Genomic DNA, 21,498 nt, shown 5'->3' on the forward strand with positions numbered 1-21,498 from the left:
GTAACTGACTTCTGCCTTTCTATGCTTTGCTCAGAAAGCTTGCAACATTCCTCTCCCACCCCCACCTCCTGCTGTACCCCCAGAACACAAACGGGGGTCTGTCCACTGCTCCTACTCATTATAATCTCACTTCTTTTCACAGAACCCCAGGCGCCCCTGGGATTGGGGAGTTGGGGGATGTCACTCAAGGATGCCTATTGAGTACTAAACAATAGCCCCTCATGAGGTCATAGGGCTTCTTAGCAACTGCTCAGGCCCTTAGTAACCAGCCCAGAAGTGTTGATATTTACCCAACAGAACCTTTGGATTACTCAGTACACCTCGGAAGCAAGCTCCACCCACTTGGAGCTGCTGTTCCAGCTCTTCCAAGAGCAGGCCTGTCGGGAAGCAGGGGGCCCTGGTGTCCATCCCGGTTCTGTGCTCCTCTCAGGGCCTCCGTTTCCCTGGCAATGTGGGGATCAGACTGAACAACCATGAAAGAGTGTCCAGCTATATGTCCCTGTTGGCCCAGAACGGCCCCATGTTTCAAGACGATTAAAAGCCTTTTCATTCGTAAAAGTGTTCCTGGTTGGAAGGTCAATTTTCCGGTCACCCACCTCTCAGGCCACCCGCAGCCGTGATTCCATGATCCTTCCCCTCTACCTTCGACCCCAGTTCTGAATTAACCCTGAATAATTGAGCCTTTCAAGGACACTCCCCGTGCTTGGAACTGGACACTGGGGATACTGAGGCAAACTAGACACGGTCTCTGTGTTCAGGGACTTCTAGTTCGGGATCAAACTCCACTTAAACATGCTGCCGAAATCTAGGATTGAATCCAGAACTTTATCATTCTCAGTCTCACTTGTACTTTCCCCACTAAGCTATTTGAGTAAATAATAAAATAATAATACTCCATAGAATTCCAGTGGCATTTTGCAGTTTCTTTTTTTTTGTCTGGGGCTGGGTTTGAACCCCCCACCTCTGGTATATGGGACCAGCGCCCTACTCCTTTGAGCCACAGGCGCCACCCAGCATTTTGCAGTTTCTAAAGCATTTCTCTTACGTTACCGCATTGAACCCTGACATCAGTTGTGGGTGTGGTTTTATTATAACATATCCCCATTGCACGGATGGGGAAGGGGAGGCTGGAGCACAGAGGGTGGAGTAGCTGGGTCCTCTGGGGAAACAGCTCACCCACTGCCTCCTCTCCTGTGGGATGGAGATATTAGCACCTGCTCCGCAGAACTTTGCTATTGTGCAAAGTAAATAAGATAGCACATAAGAAGTCCTTTAAAAACTGAAGCCTGCCTAAAGTGAGCGCTTCTGCCCAGAGCTATCCAGGAGCCCAGCAATTGTGTTTCCTGGTCGTTGACCTGCTCACCTGCTCCTCAGGTTCCCCAGACATCCATCTGTGGATTTCCCAGCCCATTGTGGAGCACATCCTGGTTGGAATCCCAGCTCTGCCTTAGGGCAGCTGTGTGACCCTAGGTAACATCCAGCCTCAGTTTCTTCATTTGAGAGATGAGGATGAGAGCCAGTTTGTGCTGAGAATGTGATGAGGCAAAGCACACAAAGGAAGCCCTCAGGAGAGCCAGGCCACACACGGTGCTCCCAGAGAGGAGTTTCTGTATTTCCTTCCTTCCTTCCTTCCTTCCTTCCTTCCTTCCTTCCTTCCTTCCTTCCTTCCTCCCTTCCTCCCTCCCTCCCTCCCTCCCTCCCTCCCTCCCTCCCTCCCTCCCCCCCTCACTTTGTCACCCTGGGTAGAGTGCTGTGGCATCATCTCTCACAGCAAACTCAAACTCCTGGGCTCCAATGATCTCTTGCCTCAGCCTCCTAAGTAGCTGAGACTATAGGACCAGCCACAACTCCCAGCTAGTTTTTCTACTTTTAGTAGAGACTGGGTCTCACTCTTGTTCAGTCTGGTCTTGAACTCCTGTCCTCAAAGCATCCACTGGCCTTGGCCTCCTGGAGGACTAAGATTACAGGCGTGAGCCTGTATTGTTTTTCTGATGTTAAGTAGTTGAGGTATCTTTGAACCTGTTCATTGGGTGAAGGGGGAAGTCCCCACAAGGTGGAATTTGCTCCCCACACCAGGAGCCGAGCCAGCTTCTACTTTGGGCAATAGCCAGAACACTGCCACCTTATCCAGGGTTGGCTTCCAAGCCACTTTGGCAGTGAGAGTTTGGCCGATGAAAGCTGCTCCCTCTGCGCCCCACTCACCTTGAATGGGGAGAAGGGGTCCCCTCTTCCCCTTTTCTTTACAGAGCAACTCCACTGGGGCAAATATGTCAGATTCCATGGTGATGCCTAAGTGGTTTCCCACCCACGCCCTTTGCCAGTGCTGTGAGTCACCGGCCGGCACCAAGGCGGTGGCCCTGGGAAGGGTGTTTCCTCTCTGGTTGCAGAAATGCTGCTGCAGGCGAGCTCTAGGAAGCCAGAAGTGGGCCCATGACAGGTACAGTGAGGTTCCTTATGCAACTTTTGACATTGTTCAAAATCAATGTTACAGAAAACCCAGACTGGGCCCCTTGATAGGCACGGCTGAATTTCTTGGGCAACCTTTCAGCATTGTTCAAAAAGCAGCATTAATGTTCATGACTTCCATTTGGCGATAGTGCTGGAGAGCTGGCCCAGCCAGACCTCATGTTCTGCTTCCAGTGGCTCAAGCACAGAACAGAGTCCCCTTTTTACAGGTGGGGAAACTGAGACATGCCTGAGGTGACAGGGCCAGGACACTCCCAGTTGTGTCTCTCTGCGCCAGCCCTCAAAGCTTCCCTTTACTTAGGGAAGGAATTGGAATTGGAGACGGAGCGAAACAGGTAAATATGATACCTTTTATGCTTTTTTGAATGACTCGTAATTGTGAGCAATTATGTCCAGTTGCTGAGCTGGAGGTTTGAAATCTGAATTCTAAGAAAAATCTGTTTCCAAAGACAAGTTAGCAAGAAAAGTATGTTGATAGCAAAACATTTCTTTTTAGCTTTTTCTTCCCCCCCCTCCCTTTTTTTTTTTCTGTCTCGCAAGCCCTATCCCAGTTGGGAAAACTATTTCTTTATACAAAATTCTGCTGAAGCAGGGCCGTGGAAGACACATGTGTGTTACTGAGGTATTACAGAGAAAGGAGATGTTTTAAGGATTATATTTTGCAAGTTGCAGCGATGGTGATCACAGATGCCATCTGAGCTCTTTAGGTTGGCATCTTTGGCCCCATCTACCCTGTGCCTGTGGCATGAGCTGAAAATCACCTTGCCCAATTGCCTTGCCCAATCCTGAACTATGCTACCTGCTTCACTGAGAGCAGTGTCTTTCATCTTTCCCAACTGAATTCACTAATTGTTCTTCCATCAAGTACTCTAACTCATCCTGCAAGCTAATTAAAAATCAGAGCTGAGCTCCAAGAGGGTGTGTGCTGGGGGAAGGAGGCCATAGGAAACATTTGCATAGTCATTTGGGTGATTTTGCATGTCTGACAGCTCTGGTTAGAGTCCTCTTAATAAAACACTTGCCTGAGCCAGAAAGAAATAGACTTACACGGGAGTGGAGAAGGCCTCCACACACATTCCCATCTCCCTCAGTCCTGTCTGAGCTTTAAACTTGCTTACCCTAAGTCGGGAAAAAGCAGACTGCGTCATTCAGCCAATGGAGCAGCAGGCCAGGCCAGCTCCTGCCAGCACCATGCCCTGTCGGAGGGTTTGCTTTGCAGCCAGGCCTTGGAGACTGTTCATAACAGCTTCTGTCTGTCTCAGAACAACTGTGAATGTTTCACCTTCCCTTTCGCCATGACCTCACCCAGCATGGATTTCCTATCATTTAAAACTCTTTGGCAACTGGTTCTGAAGACTTTGGAACAACATTGATCCTCGAGGAGTGGTGATCAGAGGAGTGTGTGAAGCCAGCACCCAGGCAGCTGGGGATCTTGGGATGGACACATTAAGTCTTGATGGGGTTCCTATGAAATGGATTTCTGTATATGAGAACCAGAATTCTTGTTGACTTTCATTGGAGCATTGAGAATGCCTCCTTCTGGAAGGGAGAAATGTTTGGTGCCATAAGATAAGAGATTTGTTACCTATATTGAACCAGATGTTTTTTTAAAAAGTATCAAATAAAAAAAAATGTGCTTTCTGTGGGGGGATATTTACCTATAAAATTAGGGTCCAGTTTATTTCTATGCTAAACAGAAAACTAAATCAAAGTAAAAATTAAAATTTATTATGTAGTTAAATTAATCTTGAGGAGACTTCAGAAAAGGACAGTATTTTACCACAAGGTAAAACAACCTATGTTCTGGTGTGGTCCTGATTCTTCAGTAAAGTGTTCTGGCCCATTCCTACTATTTTGCCTAAGTTCTAAATTGCAGAAATAATATGTCTCCTCAGCCTCCCTTTGCAGGACACATTTGTTGCTTTGATACTGTTCTCAGCTCTGCAGTTGTCAGTTGCTCTTTCTATTGAGATCTCAGAGGCTCTGCTGTGTGGGCCACCAGCCGTAGGAGACTCCCTTGGGCTGAGTTCCTGAGACCTGTCCTGAGATAGAAGTCATTGTTATTAATGGTTCCTTGGGACTCTTAAGACAATGTGACCCTATCGGGATATTCAAAATCATATGGGATTTGGAGTCAGACCATTTTCTAGCTATGGCTGTGTGGCCTTAAGAAGGTGACTTAACCTCTCTGAGCCATGTGGCTTCCTCTCCTGAATTCCAGCACCACTGGGGAAAATCCAGTGGCCCTCCATGCTGGTCCCCTTCCCCGGTGCTGTGCTGTTTGCCCACCACACTGTGCTGTGCTGCTCCCTCATCTGCTCCCCACGGGTTCTGTGGGCTCTCTGAGGGCAGAGCCTGTCATTGTGGTGCTTTTGTGCCCAGCCCAAGGCCTGACAAAGAGCAAAGGGCAGGGGTTTGGGGTGGGTGCAAAAAAGGAAGGAAGGAAGGAAGAAACAGAAGAAAGAAGGAGAGAGGGAGGAAGGAAGCAAAAAGGAAGGGGGGAGGGAAGAAGAAAGGAAGGGGAAATATGGAAAACGCAAACTTTAAACTCCTCTACAGTTCATTTATTTCCTCATGGGCTGGTCTAATGAACCATGCTAAAAATAACAGCCTTGCTGCCACTTAACACTGGCATCCCGGTCACCTGACAGCCAAGGTATATTGAACGCTTATTTACGTCTGTTTACTCTGAAAGAGCCTGTGTGGTAGGTGCCACCATGATCCTCCGTTTAATAGACAATGAAGTATGATTGACAGGAGCTGTGGAGTCACTCACCTGTCACACAGCTGCCATGTGATTGGAACCTGATCCCCACGATTCCAAAGCCAGGGGACTCAATCAGTGCATCCTCACCATCCACTTCAGGGCTTGACCTGTAACTGATTTTGGCAAAAAGCCTTAGAATGAATGAATGAATATGAATGAATGAATGACTTAATGTTCCTCCATAGCTCATCTCGCATTTGATTCTCTGTCTCACTCTGGGTTCTGTCTGCCTGGAGTATGTAATGATTAAAACAAACCTCTGAGGTCAAACAGGCCTAGCTTTTCATGTCACCCCAGGAAAGTCACATTCCCCCTAAAATGAGAATACTATTAGTACCTTCCTGCCTTCGGTTGAATTCTCCCAGAAGCAGACTGCAAGCTGAGGAATCAAGTGCACGCAGTTTATTTGGGAGACGCAGGAAGGTGGTAGGGGACTGGGGAGGTGAGGGGCGAGTAACTAGCAAGACAACTGGGGCTCGGTCATGCTGTGGGACTCTGGGTTCTAACCCACAGCTCATGATTTTCCTACCCAAGGGGCAAGGCAACTCCTAACACCCGTCAGTCACTGGTGGGCGGCTGCTGGGGTCGGGGGAGTGGCATCTGTCCACCAAAGAAGGTGCTCAGGCCCAAATTCAGATGCTGTGTGTGAAATCCAACCAGTGTGCTCCATGATGGCTAGATATGGGGTATTATGGGTGGGGTGACACCACCATCTCTGCACCAACTCTTGGGGACCCTATGAGGATTAGGGGATCTTGTTTGTATAGCTTGGCAAGTGGTCCTCAGCATACGTTAAGCCTTCCATTAAGTAGCTATCTCGAGCGGTCTTTCCCAAAACTTTCTGTATGATACAAAACAGCCGTGGCGCAGTCCTACTGAGTGCCAGGTCTGGGATCTAGCTGGGAGCTTGACCAGCAGGGGCCTGGCCATCCCATGATCATGGCAGAAGAAAGATCAATGAGGAATGTCAGACACACCTCTGTGGTGAAGGGGGGCAATGCCCAGAGCACGGAGGACCCCAAGAGCTGCCTCATCCAACTCCAACATTGACATAGAGGAGCTTGTTCCAGGGTGCACAGCTGAGGGGCAATACCATGGAGTCACACATGTGGGGGTGCTGGGCACGCTCTCCAGCTGGGATGCCCACTGGGTATTTCTGGAGCAATGAAAACATATTCAGCAAATGTCTGAACTGAGAAATTTCCTTGGGGGATTCCCTCCCACTTTAGCCCAAGATGATCTTTCCTTCCAAGGGGCTTCCGCTTCCCTGGACAGAGGCTTGGAAAGTGCATATCGGCAGCTTCCCTGGGGACTAATATTCAGAAGTTTCATAGAACAGATGCATGGGAACTAAGATCTGTCCTCCCTGCTAAGGGCCAGCTCTGCAGCCTTAGACAATTCTCTCTCCTTCTCTGGGCCTGTTTCCTCGTCTGTAAAATGAGAATGGTGCATAAAATAATGGGTGTGAGAGTGCTTTGGAAAACATAAGCCACCTGCTTCTTATGGGTAAGGGTACATTATCATTGTTAATGCTGCTTTTGTTAGCAATGGTGTGACCCTGGGCCAACCAGTTCTTCTCTAAGAATTCTCTTTCTCCCCATTGGCTGTTATCATATCCTAGAGGACTGGGAATGTGAAATCAGCCCCTGTGTCCTACCACCATGGAATATGACCTTGCCAGGCCTGAAAAGACTCATGTTCTAACCCAGTGTTTTTCAACCGTTTTTAACTCAGAGGGCACTTCAACCTATAGTTAAACTTCGGTGGCATAATTAAATTATGTTGATTTTTTTAAAAGAATATATTTACTGTGCTTTGAACTTCTTTTAAAAATAACTTAATTAATAATTAATGATCTTTAAAATTTTTTTCAGCACATTGTTTGAAAATCACTATTCTAAGTCCTTGCAGTAGGGGAAACGGAGGCCCAGAGAGAAAATAGGGCTTTCCCAAGGCCACAAGCCTCTGTGGCAGTCAGTTCCGGGCCCCAGAGCTGCTTACTCCCAGCCCGCTGCTCTTTCCTACTGCTCACTCCAACCCCTCTGCCCCCACACTCTCTCCTCTCCCTGTGCTGTGCCAGCTCTGGCCAGGGAGTCTGGGAGGGCACAGGGCCTCTCGCTGCTCAGTTCTCGGCTGCTAGAGTGTTCCGTCTCTGCCGCAAGTCGACATTTCCGCCTCTGAGTTGGTGTGCAGCAGATGGCACAGCAGAACTGAGCCTCGGGGTCTATTTTTGACTCTAGGAGGACATTGTGCAAGTGCACAGCACTTGCCGATGGGGGCCGCAGACCTGGGCTTTGGGGCAGCCTTCATCCATTGTCCTTGGGATCTCTACAGCCTGGGTTTGAAGCTTGGCTTTGCCTCCGTTAGCTGTGCACCTTCAGATATGTGGTATGCCTCTAAGGGCCTCAGTTTACCTGTCTGTAAAATGGGGGCAGTAGGATCAACAGGCCATACCTCATCAGTGTGACAGGCTGGTGGCCTCTCGGAAGGAGAGAACAAAGGCATGGCCGCGGGACTTCAGGGCTAATCTCTACCTCTGAAAAGCGGAAGCTTGAGAAGGCAGGCACCTCAGAAGGAGAGCTCCTGGCAGGTCTCAAGTCAGGGTCTGGAATGGGGCCATCCAGGGTGCAGCCCCGTCATAGCTTCATGTAGCAGCTGAGTGGCTCCAGCTGGGTGGAGAGGCCGGTGGCTGGGGCAGGGCCAGGCACAGCCCTGGATACCAGCCCCTTCCTCTGTTCTGAGTAGGCAACCCTGGGAAGGAAGGATCTAGCTGAGCTAGATGAGAGGGTTGGTGGAGGTTGGGGGGAGGCTGAGGGCTGAGAGGGAAGGGGTCAGGTCTGAGGAGACAGTCAGGCAGATGGGTGCCGACCAGACAGTAAACCCCAGCTCTGGAGGAAATGGGGGAGTCCCTGGAGAGCAGGCAGCTGGAGTGCTGGGAGAGGGAAGCAGAGGGAGCTCAGCATACGGGGAGCCCGCACAAGCTGCCGGGGGCAGAGGTCCTCTGTGCCTGTTTACAGAAGAATACTCTACTGTTCACCATTATATCCTTTTTGTTATTACCATAAACAAATTAATTCAGTCCTCTACTCTGCATTTTTCATTCGAGACTATGACGATAGTTTTCTGGGTCATAAAAACTATTTTAAAATAGATTTTTTGATAAATGCATAATATTCTCTTTCATGGTTGCTCAATGGTTTAACGTAACTATTCTCCCGGGATTAGACATTTAGGTTGTATCCAAATCAGGGCTGTGATTTAAAATGACAATGACAATAGCAAAACACCATGATGAACGCTTTTATGATTCAATATTATTTGTGTTTTCAATTACTGCCATTCGAATAGGCTCCTAAAAAGTGAAATTACTGGGTCGGAAACTGCGTTTCTTCTTTATTGTGTTGCTTAGCATTATTTTTTGATACATATAAAAGAAATTAGGTAACATATATGTTGGTTTAGTAACACAGTATATCCCCAAACCATCACCCAGCCTAAGAACTAGATTGTCACCCGATAATTTGCATATCTCTTCCCCAACCCTTCTATGGCCCAGAGGAAATGGCCATTTCCTTGCTTTTTAAAAGACGGTGGCATTATCTCGTGGGTGTGTATGCTTGTACCACCTATTGTTTAGTTTTATTTTTTGTCTTCCTCCTTCAAAATGGCATTGTACAATGTGTGACCTTCTGCAACTTGCTTCTTGTGGGCCACAGTGTGTTTCTCAGCTCATCCACGTGACAGCAGCCACTGTAGTTCCTACCTTTTTGTTGCTGCCTAATATTCTCTGGTGTGACGGTATCACGTGATTCATTCTCCAGCTGCTGGACGTGGGGGTTGTTTCCAGAGTGGAGTTCTTTCAAACAGAAAGAAAGGTGTTTCTGGGAATGGTCTTGGCCATGGTACCATCCACCTAGAAGAACAGAAGCACAAAAGGGAAGGCAGATTCTGCAGGAGCGGGTGGGAGCGCTGAGGCAGGGCGTCACAGGCCACAAGCTGATTGGAATTGGAGGAGGGCTGCAAAAGCATCCTCTCATGGGCGTGGCGGAGCTGCAGCGCACTCATCTGGGGCTTAGCTGCGGAGGTCAGTGAGCTGGGACTTAGGAGCACAGGTGGGACCTCTTCAGCCCTTTGTGAAGGCAGCCTACTCCACCCACCTCTCCACCTGGGTGCTGTTAAACCTGAGCTTCCTAAAGTGTGGGGTGTGTACCTCCAATGGTGCCTAAGAGGATGTTAGGTGGCATTGAATGAGAGCTCACCACCTGGTCAAAAAACTAGTTTGCTTTAAGTTCTCTTTTGGTAGTGCAGGACACAGCAAAGCAAGAGATTCTGACTAGAACTACAGTATATCTTAACCCTCCCCTAAATAGTGGCTAAAGTCTGAGCAGAGGGCAGACTTTGGGTTCAGGACCTCACGCAGGCAATAGAATTTAGCACACATAAAAGCATTCTGTTGGTTTCCTTGCATTTCTTTGTTTTGGTCATCTTCTATTTCTGGTGAGTGGCACTGATTTTCCACGGACAGTAGTGGTCAAATTTTCCTTTTAAGATAAATGTGTTTAAGCTTATATCAGGTAGGTTAAGAAAAAAAAATAGGAGAAGAGATAGTAACCTGTAAAAGGAGATATCGTTGTATTCATTACTATGGAAGGATACTAACAGAGAGAGAGAGTAACATTCATGGCAGCAGCCGCATTTGATTGACTGAGGTTTAGGAAACACTGACTTACCCAGCCATTCTCAAACTTTCTGTCTCACACTTTATGCCCTTAAAAATTATTGAGCTTTAGGGCGGCGCCTGTGGCTCAGTCGGTAAGGCGCCGGCCCCATATACCAAGGGTGGCAGGTTCAAACCCAGCCCCGGCCAAACTGCAACCAAAAAATAGCCGGGCGTTGTGGCGGGTGCCTGTAGTCCCAGCTGCTCTGGAGGCTGAGGCAAGAGAATCGCTTAAGCCCAAGAGCTGGAGGTTGCTGTGAGCTGTGTGAGGCCACGGCACTCTACCGAGGGCCATAAAGTGAGATTCTGTCTCTACAAAAAAAAAAATTATTGAGCTTTGATGACTCCTATGTACTCAATTTTGATATGAGGACAATTAATGACAATTAAGGTCACAGTGGGGGTGGAGGAAGGGGAGAGTAGAGGGAGAAAGAAGGAGGGAGGGATGGGGGAAAGGAAGAGCAGAGAGAGGGGAGGAGGGAGGGGGGTGGGGCCTTGGTATGTGCCACACCTTCTGGGGGCAAGACAAGATTGCAAGAGGGACTTTACCTAACAAATGCAATCAGTGTAACCTGGCTTATTGTACCCTCAATGAATCCCTAACAATAAAAAAAAAAAAATTATTGAGCTTTGGGGTGGCACCTGTGGCTCAGTGAGTAGGGCACCGGCCCCATATACCGAGGGTAGCAGGTTCAAACCCGGCCCCTGCCAAACTGCAACAACAACCAAAAAAGTCGGGCATTGTGATGGGCACCTGTGGTCCGAGCTGCTTGGGAGGCTGAGGCAAGAGAATCGCCTCGGCCCAGGAACTGGAGGTTGCTGTGAGCTGTGTGACACCATGGCACTCGACTGAGAGCGATAGAGTGAAACTCTGTCTCTACAAAAAAAAAAAAAAAATTATTAAGCTTTGTACCCTCAATGAATCCCCAACAACACCTTCTGGGGGCAAGACATGATTGCAAGAGGGACTTTACCTAACAAATGCAATCAGTGTAACCTGGCGTATTGTACCCTCAATGAATCCCCAACAATAAAATAAAATAAAATAAATTATTGAGGAACCCCAAAGAGTGTTGATTATATAGTTTTTCTCTATCCATACTTACCATGCTAGAAATTAAAACTGAGATTGTAATAGCACCTATTTCTTGATTTATTTAAAAATAAAAATCATAAACATAGTATAGTAACATAAATAACAGTTGATGAAAAATATATTTTCTAAAACAAAAAAATAAAAGAGTACAATTGTTAGATACTTTTATAAATCTCTTTAATGACAGAAAATAGCTGGATTCTCATCTTCATTCTGTCTGTTGTGATGTGATGCTTTAGTTGATGTATGTAAAGAAAATACAGCCTCATATAGATATATTTTTGAAATAAGGAGGAGTATTTTAATAGCCTTTTCAGGTAATTGTAGATATTCTCCTTTGATCCTACACCAAACTGAACAAGCAATAGGCTATTTGTCTACTCATAATAAAATTCCACAGACCAGGTGCCTTCAACAACAAGAATTGATCTTCTCACAATTCTGGAAACTGGAAGTCCAAGATCAAGTTCAAAATCAGTGTGCTATTAAGCACATTCATCAAGTTTTAAAAAATTTTTGTTATGTCTTAAGCCAGGGGCCTGTCAGGGATGAATAGCTGACTGGAAGGAACAGAGGAAAGGATCATTGAACTGGAATACGGAACAACAGAAATTACCTAATTAAAATAACAAGAGATTATGGAGTATAAAATAAGATATTGAACAAAGCCTTGGGGGCTTGTAGAACTGCAACAAAATATTTAATACTCATGCCATTGGACTCCTGGAAGGAAAGGAGAAAGAAGGTGGAGCTGAAAACATCCCAAATTGGGTGGGGTGAAGGGAGACCCAACCACAAACTACAGATTTAGGAAGCTGAGCAAATTCCAAAGAGAATAAACCCAAGGAATTCCATACCATGACAAACAGGTAAACTTCTGAAAACTAAAAACAAAACAAAAATCTTGAAAGCAGAGAGAAACAACACCTTACCTACAGAGGGAAGCAATTTGAATGACAACAGATTTCTCATCAGAACTGATGACATTCAGGAGGAAGTGGCACATTTTTCAAATGCTAAAAGAAAAGAACTTTTAATCCAGGATCCTATATGCAGCAAAAATATCCTTCAGAAATGAAGAAGAAATCAAGATCTTGTCAAATGAAGGAAAACCAAGAGAATTTGTTCTGAAAATACCTACCCTAAAAAATGGCTATAGTTTTCCAAATGGAAAGGAGAAAAATTTTTAAGAGAAGAATCTTGGAACATCAGGAAGGAAAAAAAGAACGCAGTGAGAAAAAATATGAGGAAATGCAATAAACTTCTCTCCTTGAGTTTTCTAAATTATGTTTCATAGTTGAAACAAAAATTACAACATTCTGTAATGTGGTTTTAAATATATATAGAAGTAAGAAACTAAAAACAAAAAATAGAATGTCAGACTTAAACAATATGAATAATTAAATGTTATGTTCTAAATGCACCAATTCAAAGATTGACAGAGCGGGTCAGAAAACATTACCAACTACATTCTATCTGCAAGAAATGGCAGAGGGAGGGGGATTGGTGGGATTACACCTGCGGTGCATCTTACAAGGGTATATGTGAAACTTAGTAAATGTGGAATGTAAATGTCTTAGCACAATAACTAAAAAAATGCCAGGAAGGCTATGTTAACCAGTGTGATGAAAATGTGTCAGACAGTCTATGAAACCAGGGTATGGTGGCCCATGATCACATTAATGTACACAACTATGATTTGATAAAAAAATAACAATAATAATATAAGTAAGCTGAAAGTAAATGGATAGAAAAATATATTGTGCAAACATTAATCAGAAATTAAAGTAACTAAAAAAAGAAAATAAATAGGAGTAACTATATTAATATCAGACAAAGTCGATTTCAAAGGAAAGTGAATTACTGGAGATAGAGAAGGGATATTATACAATGACAAAAGGGTCAGTTAATCAGGAAGACATATCAGTCCTAAATGTGTGTACGCCAAACAACAGAGCTGTGAAAAATGTGAACCAAAAGTGATAGGCTTGACCACAATTATAACTGGAGATTTCAACACCCATTTTTTAATTATTGATAGAACAACCAGACAGAATATGTATCCACAAGGATATGGAAGAACTCAGCAACCCCATGAACCAACATAATCTAATCACCATATACAGAACACCAAACAGGAGCACAGTACACATTTTTTCAAGTGTTCACAGAACATATACTAAAATATATCATATACTGGATCATAAAACAAACTTAAGCAAAATTAGAAGAATGAAAATCATGAAGCGTATCTTTTCTGAACACAAGGGAATCAAACTGAAATCAATTAACAAGAAGATAACAGGAAAATATCCAATCACTTGGAAACTAAACAATGCACATCTAAATAATCCATGAATCAGAGAGAACACCTCAATGTAAATTTTAAAAAATAAGTTAAATTAAAAAAAAAGAAAAATAAATAAATAAAAAATAAATTGAATGAAAATGCGACACATCAAAATTTTTGAAACATAGCTAAAACAGTACACTTATAGCATTATGCGTAAGTAACAAAGATAAAAGATCTCATATCAATAATCTAAGTTTCTACCTTAATAGCCTAGAAAAGTATGAGCAATATAAACATACAAACTTAAATCAAGCAGGATAAGAAGAAGAGAAACAAACTAAATGAAAAACAGAATAATGATAGAGAAAATAAATGAAACATGGACATGATTCTTTGAAAAGATCCATAACATATACAAAATTCTAACAAGACTAACCAAAAAGAGAGAGAGAGAGAAAACACAAATGACCAAAATTAGAAATGACATGGGGAATATCACTCCTGACAACGCAGACATGAATATGATAAAGAATACTTTGAACAACACTCACACATAAATTTGACAACATAGATGAGTCGAGCATTTCCTTAAACAACACAAACTACCACAACTCACCCAATATTAAATAGTAATTTTAATAACCCTATAATTGTTAAGGAAATTGAATTTTTAATTTTAAAATTTCCTAAAAAGTAATCCCCAGGACCTGATAATTCCATTAGAGAATTTTACCAAATGTTTAAAAAATTAGCACAAATTCTATACAGTGTCTTCCAGTAAATCAGCGGTTCTCAACCTGTGGGTTGTGACCCCTTTGTAACAATGAGAATACATCAGGGCATTAGGAAGGTTGAGAACCACTGCAGTAAAGAGAAAAGGAGGAATACTTTCAATGTATTCTATGAAGCTACTCTTACCCTGATATCGAAAACAGACAGTATAAAAAAACAAAGAAAAACACAGACTTAACACCCATCACGAATACAGATATTAAAATCTTTAACAAAACATTAGCAAATAGAATTCAGCAATGTATAAAAAGAAATATGCATCATGATCAAGTAGGGTTTATTCCAGGGATGGAAGGTTGGTTCAACATGTAAACATTGATCAATGTAATTCACTAAATTAATGGGCTAAAAAACAAAAGTCACATGATCATATCCATCAATGCAGGAAAAGTTAATTCAACATCCGTTCATAATAAAATGCTGAGAAAAATAAGAATAGAGGGGACCTTCCTCGACTTGATAAAGATCATTATTTTTTAAAAAAAGCTAGAGCTAACTGTATACTTATGGTTAAAGACCGCGATTAGGAACAAGGCAAGGATGTCAGCTTACACCGCTTACAGTCACAATGTACTAGAAGTTATGGCCAGTGCGATAGGACAAGAAAAGAAAATAAAGAAAATACATACAGATCACAAAGGAAGAAATAAAACTCTCCCTGTTTGAAGGTGACTTGATTGTCTACACAAAAATCCCAAGGAATATAAAAACAAAACAAACAAAAAAACTCTTTAGCATTACTACACAAGTTTAGGAAAGTCACAGGATACAAGATAAACATACTAAAATCTATTGTATTTTTATATACTAGCAATGAACATGTAGACACCAATATTTTAAAATACAGTGTCATTTACAATAACTCAAAAAATGAAATAGGTGTAAACTCAACAAAAATGTATAGGATTTGCCAGGCATGGTGGCTCACGCCTGTAATTCTAGCACTGTGGGAGGCTGAGGCAGGTGGATTGCTCCATCTCAAGAGTTTGAGACCAGCCTGAGCAAAAGCTAGACCCCACCTCTACTAAAAATAAAAATAAAAACTAGCTGGGCATAATAGTCCCAGCTACTCAGGAGGCTGAGGCAAGAGGATCACTTGAGCCCAAGAGTTTGAGGGTGCTGTGAGCTGTGATGCCACAGCACTCTACCTAGGGCAACAGAGTGAGATTCTCTCTGTCTCCAAAATAAAGAAAAAAAGTACAGGATTTGTATGCTGAAAATTATGAAACACTCATGAACTAAATCCAAAAGGTCAAGATAAATGAAGAGACATACTGTGTTCATGGATGGAGAGATTCAATATAGCAAACACGTCAGTTCTCTGCAATTTCTATCAAAACTCCAACAAAATTTGTGAAGACATAGAAAAGACTGTTCTAAAATTTATATGGAAAGGCAAAGGACCTGGAATAGCTAAAACAATCTTGAAAAAGAATCACTTTATCTGATTTATTGTATAGAACTCAAGACTATACAGTGTAGTATTGACAGAGAGATGACACATAAATTATAGAAATGAATAGACGGCCCAGAAACAAAGTCACACGAATATGCCCAACCTATTTTTAACAAAGGTACAAAAGCAATTCAGTGGAGAAAAAATGGAAACCTTTTCAACAGTTCAGCAATTTCTTTCTTTTTTTTTCTTTTTTCTTTTTTTTCTTTTTTGTTTTGCAGTTTTTAGCCGGGGCTGGGTTTGAACCCACCACCTCTGGCTTATGGGGCTGGCGCCCTACTCCTTTGAGGCACAGGTGCTGCCCAGTTTGGCAATCTCTTTAAAAAAAAAAAAAAAGAAAGAAAAAAAAGCAACTGCCATACAACCCAACAATTGCACTCTTGGGCATTTATCCTAAATAAATGAAAACTTATATTCACGAAAAGGACTTACATGAATGTTTATAGCATCTTCATTCATAATAGCCCCCACATGGAAAGAATCCAATTTCCTTCCTTTAATGGGTCATTGGTTAAACAAACTGTGGTACATCCGTATATGGAATACTACCCAACAATACAAAGGAACAAGTTATGTGTTCACACAACCACCTGGATGAATCTCCAGAGACTTGTGCTGACTGAAGAAAGGTTATATCAACCCCCAAGGTCACATACTATGTGATTCCATTTATATAACAACACTATAGATACAGAGAAGAGGTTAGTGGTTACCAGAGGGTGGAGATAAGGGTGGGGAAGGAATGGGTATGACTATTAGTAGCCCCAGAAGCCTTGTAGTAATGGGACGGTGCTGTAACTTGACTGCGGTAGTGGCAGCTACACAAAACTGCAGGTAAAGTTTCATCGAGCTGCACACATGCAAATGCGTGTCAAACTGGTGAAATCTGAGTGAGCTCTGTGGATGGTGTACGGTCACATGCTGGTTTTGATGGCCACTACAATTTTGAAAGCTACTAACCCTGGGGAAACCTTGGGGAAGTTGCACGGGACCTCATCCCTGTACATTTCTTTGCAACTTCCTTTGGATGGATAACTGTCTAAAAAATAAATAAACGAATCAGTAGATTTACAAATACATTTTTTAAAGGAGCCCGATGAAGAGACAGTAGAATCCAGTTGACTTCTGCTATTTATTGAGCACTTGTAAGAGCCAAGATACTTATAATACCATACAGCAGTTGTCCCTTGCAAAAATCCTGGAGACTGAGAACAGTTAAACCACTTGCCCAGTCAAAGGCCTCTGTCTTTCTAAAGCATGGGACTACTCTGCCACACTTCTCCGGCCTCACAGGCCACAGACAGGGAGACCCCATATTGGCCCCCTGCCAGCAGGTGGACTTGTGCCCCTGGGGTGGGCTCTGGGCCTGGGAGAGACAAAGCCCTCTCAGGCAGGTCTCAATACAGAAGGCAGAGGCTTGGCCCTTGCCCAGAGCCAGCACATCAGAAACACTCCACACCACTGTTCCCTTCCCTGCTCCTTCCTGACCTGGGTCCCCATCAGGTCACCCACCCCTAACCAATGCCATTTTTCCCCTTTTCCAGAGCTGAACTTCGTCACCAGGGCCAGCAAGACATGGACCCCATTTTCCAAGTCCTGGCATTTCTCATCTAACCAGACAACGTGGAGGGGTGAGTTGGAAACTGAGGCATTGTTAAGTGGGGTGCGGTCTGGGAAGAAAGCTGTTGGCTGGATGGTGGGTGCTGCTAGTGGAGGGTGAACTGAGCAGGAATGCATTGTATGAAAGCAGCTCCCTCCCCTCTGCCATCCTGTTGTGGACATGTGTTTTATTTGTGCAACATTGTACTAGGTTGGGAAAATTCTCCAGACTCTCTTCTGCCTTTGACTATGGAGTACAGCGTACGACATGGGGGAAGATAGCATTGTGTCACACAGTAGATGGTTGTCAGTCCTAGGGTCTGTCCTGGCCCTTCCTGGGGAGCCTGGAAAGATCCAACACTGCCACTGCCTTGGGAGGACAGACTGCTGCTGCCCCCAGGAAAGGCCACCTTACCTGGTCCCAGTTCATTCTTCTACCCTCTGGGCCAGGCCCCAGGCTGCACAGGGAGCCTCCGAGGTGAGGTGGTCAGGTGAACTTGCCAGGCCATGTGCTAAGAACTGAGAGAAAGGACAGCACAGGCCACTTCAGGTGGCAGGGGTACATATGTTTAGTGGTTATCAAGGGCTTGGGAGCTGGACTCAGATCCAGGTTCAAATACCAGGCAACTGGGCAGCCCCACTGAGTGTCAGTTTCCTCATCTGTAAAATGGGGGCAACAGTGGCATCTTATGAATATTAAGCAAAGATAATCTATGTAAAGTGCTTAGCAGAGTCGCTGGAACATAATAGGTGCTCATTAAGTACCTATTGAGTGAATGGCCCTGCTTGCCACCTAATGTGTGTTAGTTAATGGGGCAGCTCTTTCTCTGGGGTCAGAATGTTACTCAACCTTCCAGAGCCAGCAGATGTAGCAGCTCTGTGAGATTTCTCTGGCCCCTTGCTGGGATTAACTGCGTCTTCCTCTGTGCTCACCAAACCCTTTCTTTGGGCCTCTATTATTGCCTTGTTCAGTCCACCTTACATCATGGCTTCCACGCCCCGTGAACCCACTATTTTCACTGTGTCACAAACCAGAGCTTCTCTCAGCATCAGACCCAACTGACATTCTGTGAGAATGTCTTCTGAGCCAGAGCTCAAAGTGATCACCTCAGTTGCCTTTCCCAGTAGGCTCTGTTAGCCCTTTTCACAGATGAAGCGACTGAGACCCAGAAAGAAGAAACTGCAGCAAAAATGCAGCTCTGAGATTCTAACTGTGCAAACGTGGCCTCCTTCCTACTACACCTGCACCTGCCTGCTCAAGGAAGATGAACCACAGACCCCAAATTGGAGACAGGGAGCAAACACGCAGACTGGCCACGTGCCGCTCCCCCCCTCAGACATCACCCAGACCTCTTGCTTTGCTGAAGTTTGGTTTCTCGCCCAAGCACTTTGGAACTAACCAGACTGTTTCCAAACACATTACATAATTGCTCGCATTATTTATTTGTCGCCATCTCTTGAATATTAAACGATCAATATGGAACAGAAACATGGGCGTCTAAACCCAGCAGCTTTTGACAGGCGTGGGTGGGGAAGAAGGCTGAGGAGAGCCCTCGATGAGCCATCCATGGGGAGAGGAGGTAACATCTCCCCTCTCCTCCTCCTGAGATGGGGTGACAAAAATTTCCCACGCCCGTGGTTGGCAACCACATAGTAGAATTTTCACTGTGAAGTTCAACCTGTTTTATTACATAATAAAAAAGATAGATTCATGTCTCTCTACAGGGTGCTTGAAACTAGGGCTTGGCTACCTGTTTATTTGCTTACAGGTGTTCAATGAGCACCTTCCATGTGCAATATTGTTGTGCTTTTATTTATTCCATGTGCTCTTATGAATGGAGCAAAGGAGACTCCTGGCTTCAGCAGGGCTGGGGGGGGGGGGTGAGCCAGGCCCAAGGTAGGTGGTACGGGCAGAGGGCCCCTGTGAGGTGTTTGAATTGTCATCTGCGTGCAGTGGTGAAGCTAGTGAAGGGTTCCAGTAATCCAGTGAATGGAGTGGACTGGGGCGCGGCCTGCACCCGGGGAAGAGGGAGGTCATGTCTAGGTCCTGGGTGCTGGGGGCTCGGCAGGGAGAATGCAGAGAGGGCACAAGAGGGGACACCCAGGCCCCAAATGAGCCTTGGAAGTGAGTCTGCCCAAAGTGACCCTAAGTTTCTCCCAGGGCAGCCGTGGAGGGCCTGCCCTGACAGCCAGCAGGAATCACAGCTGCACTGATCTCAATAATGACAGTCATACCTGGGAGTCACTGAGCTGGGCACCTCCACACGTCCCTTAACCACCAGCCAGTGACGTGTTTTATTATCTCCGTTTCACAGAAAAGGAAACCCACTCATAGAGTGGTTGAGCCAAATGGCCAGGGTTTTCAGGAAGTAGAAAAGCTGGGATTTGAACCTGATCCATCGGGCTCCACACATCCAGCCTCCGACCCACGGTGACGGAATGAATTCATGGTAACACTAAGAATAACCGTAGCCCTCACTTCACACAGTACTTCCTGTGTGCCAGAGCACGTGCTAAGCACTTTAGACATACTAATCACTTAGTCCTCACAACAGCCCCAGGACGCTGGTGAGACAGGCATGACCCTTATCCCCATTTTTCAAAAGGAGAAACCAAAGTACAGGGTATTAAGTCACTCACCCTAGTCGGGATTTGAACCCAGGCTCCTGAGTCCAGGTTTTCAAGAGAATGTGGTGTAAATGAAAGAAGCAGCGTCTGTTGGAAACCAGCACTCCCACTGGGCTCCCTCTGCATTTCTGAGTCTGGGGTCAAGGCCGCTTGCTCACTGTCCAGTGAGCATTCACCAACACCCCTTTGGGGCCAGACCTGGGCGAAGCCCTGGGGATGGGATGTGTGGGGACAGACCTCACCCCGCAAGGGCTGAACTGCCCTCCCTGGAGCTTCCTTGTTCCTCAGAGCCCAAACCAGAAGGGCCTCCTGAAGCCTGGTCCGCCCCCAGCCGCCCAGCTGATCCAATGACAAAGCAGCCCAAGTCACCTCCCCAGTAAGGGAGTCAAGAGACCCTGTCACCCTCTTTGCCAACAGGACCATCAGCGGCAAAACAAACTGAGAGAAGATGTTGAGTTAGAAAACATTCATGAAAAATGTTTTACTCCAATTCAGGGCCAGAACAACCACCAAAACGCCCGCCATGGAGACCCCTCTTAAGTAGAGCACCGTGTCAGTAGTAACTCACACCACTTTTCAAAGCACTGCCTCATCCTTCCTTAAACCATGCTCAGGAATTTCCCTCTCAGCGGCTTTGCCAGGACCTGGGGGCACAATGCCTGAGAAAGCACTTTGTAAAAGGGATAAATTTGCAGTGGGAGGCCTTTAAAAGTACTTAAGGATTCCTCAACAGTTTGTCCTTATTGAGAGTTTGAACTTTGCCCTGCAATCCTGTTTTCCTGGCTGACAAAACCAAGGACACATGAGCCCTCCCCCTGGCCAGACAGTCCCAGAGTCTGACTCTGGGGCATGGAGCAAAGAGGTGGCATCAATGCACCCCAAAGCTCGGGCAACCCATTGTCAGTGCTGGGAAGCTGTTCTGCCCATCTCAACTTAGGGAGGTGCAGGGTGCGATGGGAACAGGTCCCAGCTGTGCTGTCCTGCCCCAGTTCTTTAAGTGCACGCACACCTCAGTTTTATATTCTTAAAAATGGAAGTAATAAGCCCTCCCTTTTGAGGATGTTGGAGGGATTAAATGGAGGAGAAATATGATGTGTCCAGCTTGGGGCCTGGATTATCAACAGCTGCGCAGTGGACCTTGTTCTCCTGGTGGTCCCCAGTGGGAACAATCCCCTCAAATTGGAAGGTCCCAGGCTCCTTTCTGCTGAGACCGTGTCAGTCTTTCTCAACCACAGAAGCACTGGGAAGAGAGAGTTTGGTCTTTGCTTCAGTTTGCTAGGGCTGCTCTAACCCAGGACCATAACTAAGCAGCTTAAAATAACAGAAATGTGTTGCCCCACAGGGCCGGGGAGTAGAAGTCCAAGGCCAAATGTGGGGGCACTTCTCTCCTCTCCTCCCTTCTGACAGCTTGCTGGCCAGCTCTGGCATATGGGTGCCTCACTGCAATCCCCTGACGTCATGTTTTTCCTGTGGTGACTATGTCCAAATGTCCCCTTTGCATAAGGACACTAAGTCATTTTGGGTCAGGGCGACCTCCATAGTTGACCACCTCACTACACTGACCACCTCCCCAAGTAGACCTAATTTTCATAGACCAGACACGCAGTGCATGTGCATATCAGGACAATAGGCCTAGTTCCTTAGGCTGACCACCTCAGTCTATTGACCGGTTTGTTACAGTCCC

At 45.3% G+C, this 21,498-nt stretch overlaps 1 protein-coding gene across 7 annotated transcripts in view; it reads left to right on the forward strand.

The window, feature by feature from the left end:
- ATP2B2 (ATPase plasma membrane Ca2+ transporting 2) overlaps window positions 1-21,498 on the forward strand; it is a 373,264-nt gene that overhangs the window by 149,468 nt on the left and 202,298 nt on the right. For all 7 annotated transcript variants that reach the window (XM_053600589.1, XM_053600581.1, XM_053600583.1 and 4 more), the window contains exon 3: window positions 17,132-17,218. The gene's annotated coding sequence lies outside the window, so the exon portion shown is untranslated. The remainder of the gene's footprint in view (window positions 1-17,131; window positions 17,219-21,498) is intronic.

This window comes from Nycticebus coucang, chromosome 8, assembly GCF_027406575.1.
Source record: "Nycticebus coucang isolate mNycCou1 chromosome 8, mNycCou1.pri, whole genome shotgun sequence".
In the NCBI taxonomy this organism is placed as follows: domain Eukaryota; kingdom Metazoa; phylum Chordata; class Mammalia; order Primates; family Lorisidae; genus Nycticebus; species Nycticebus coucang.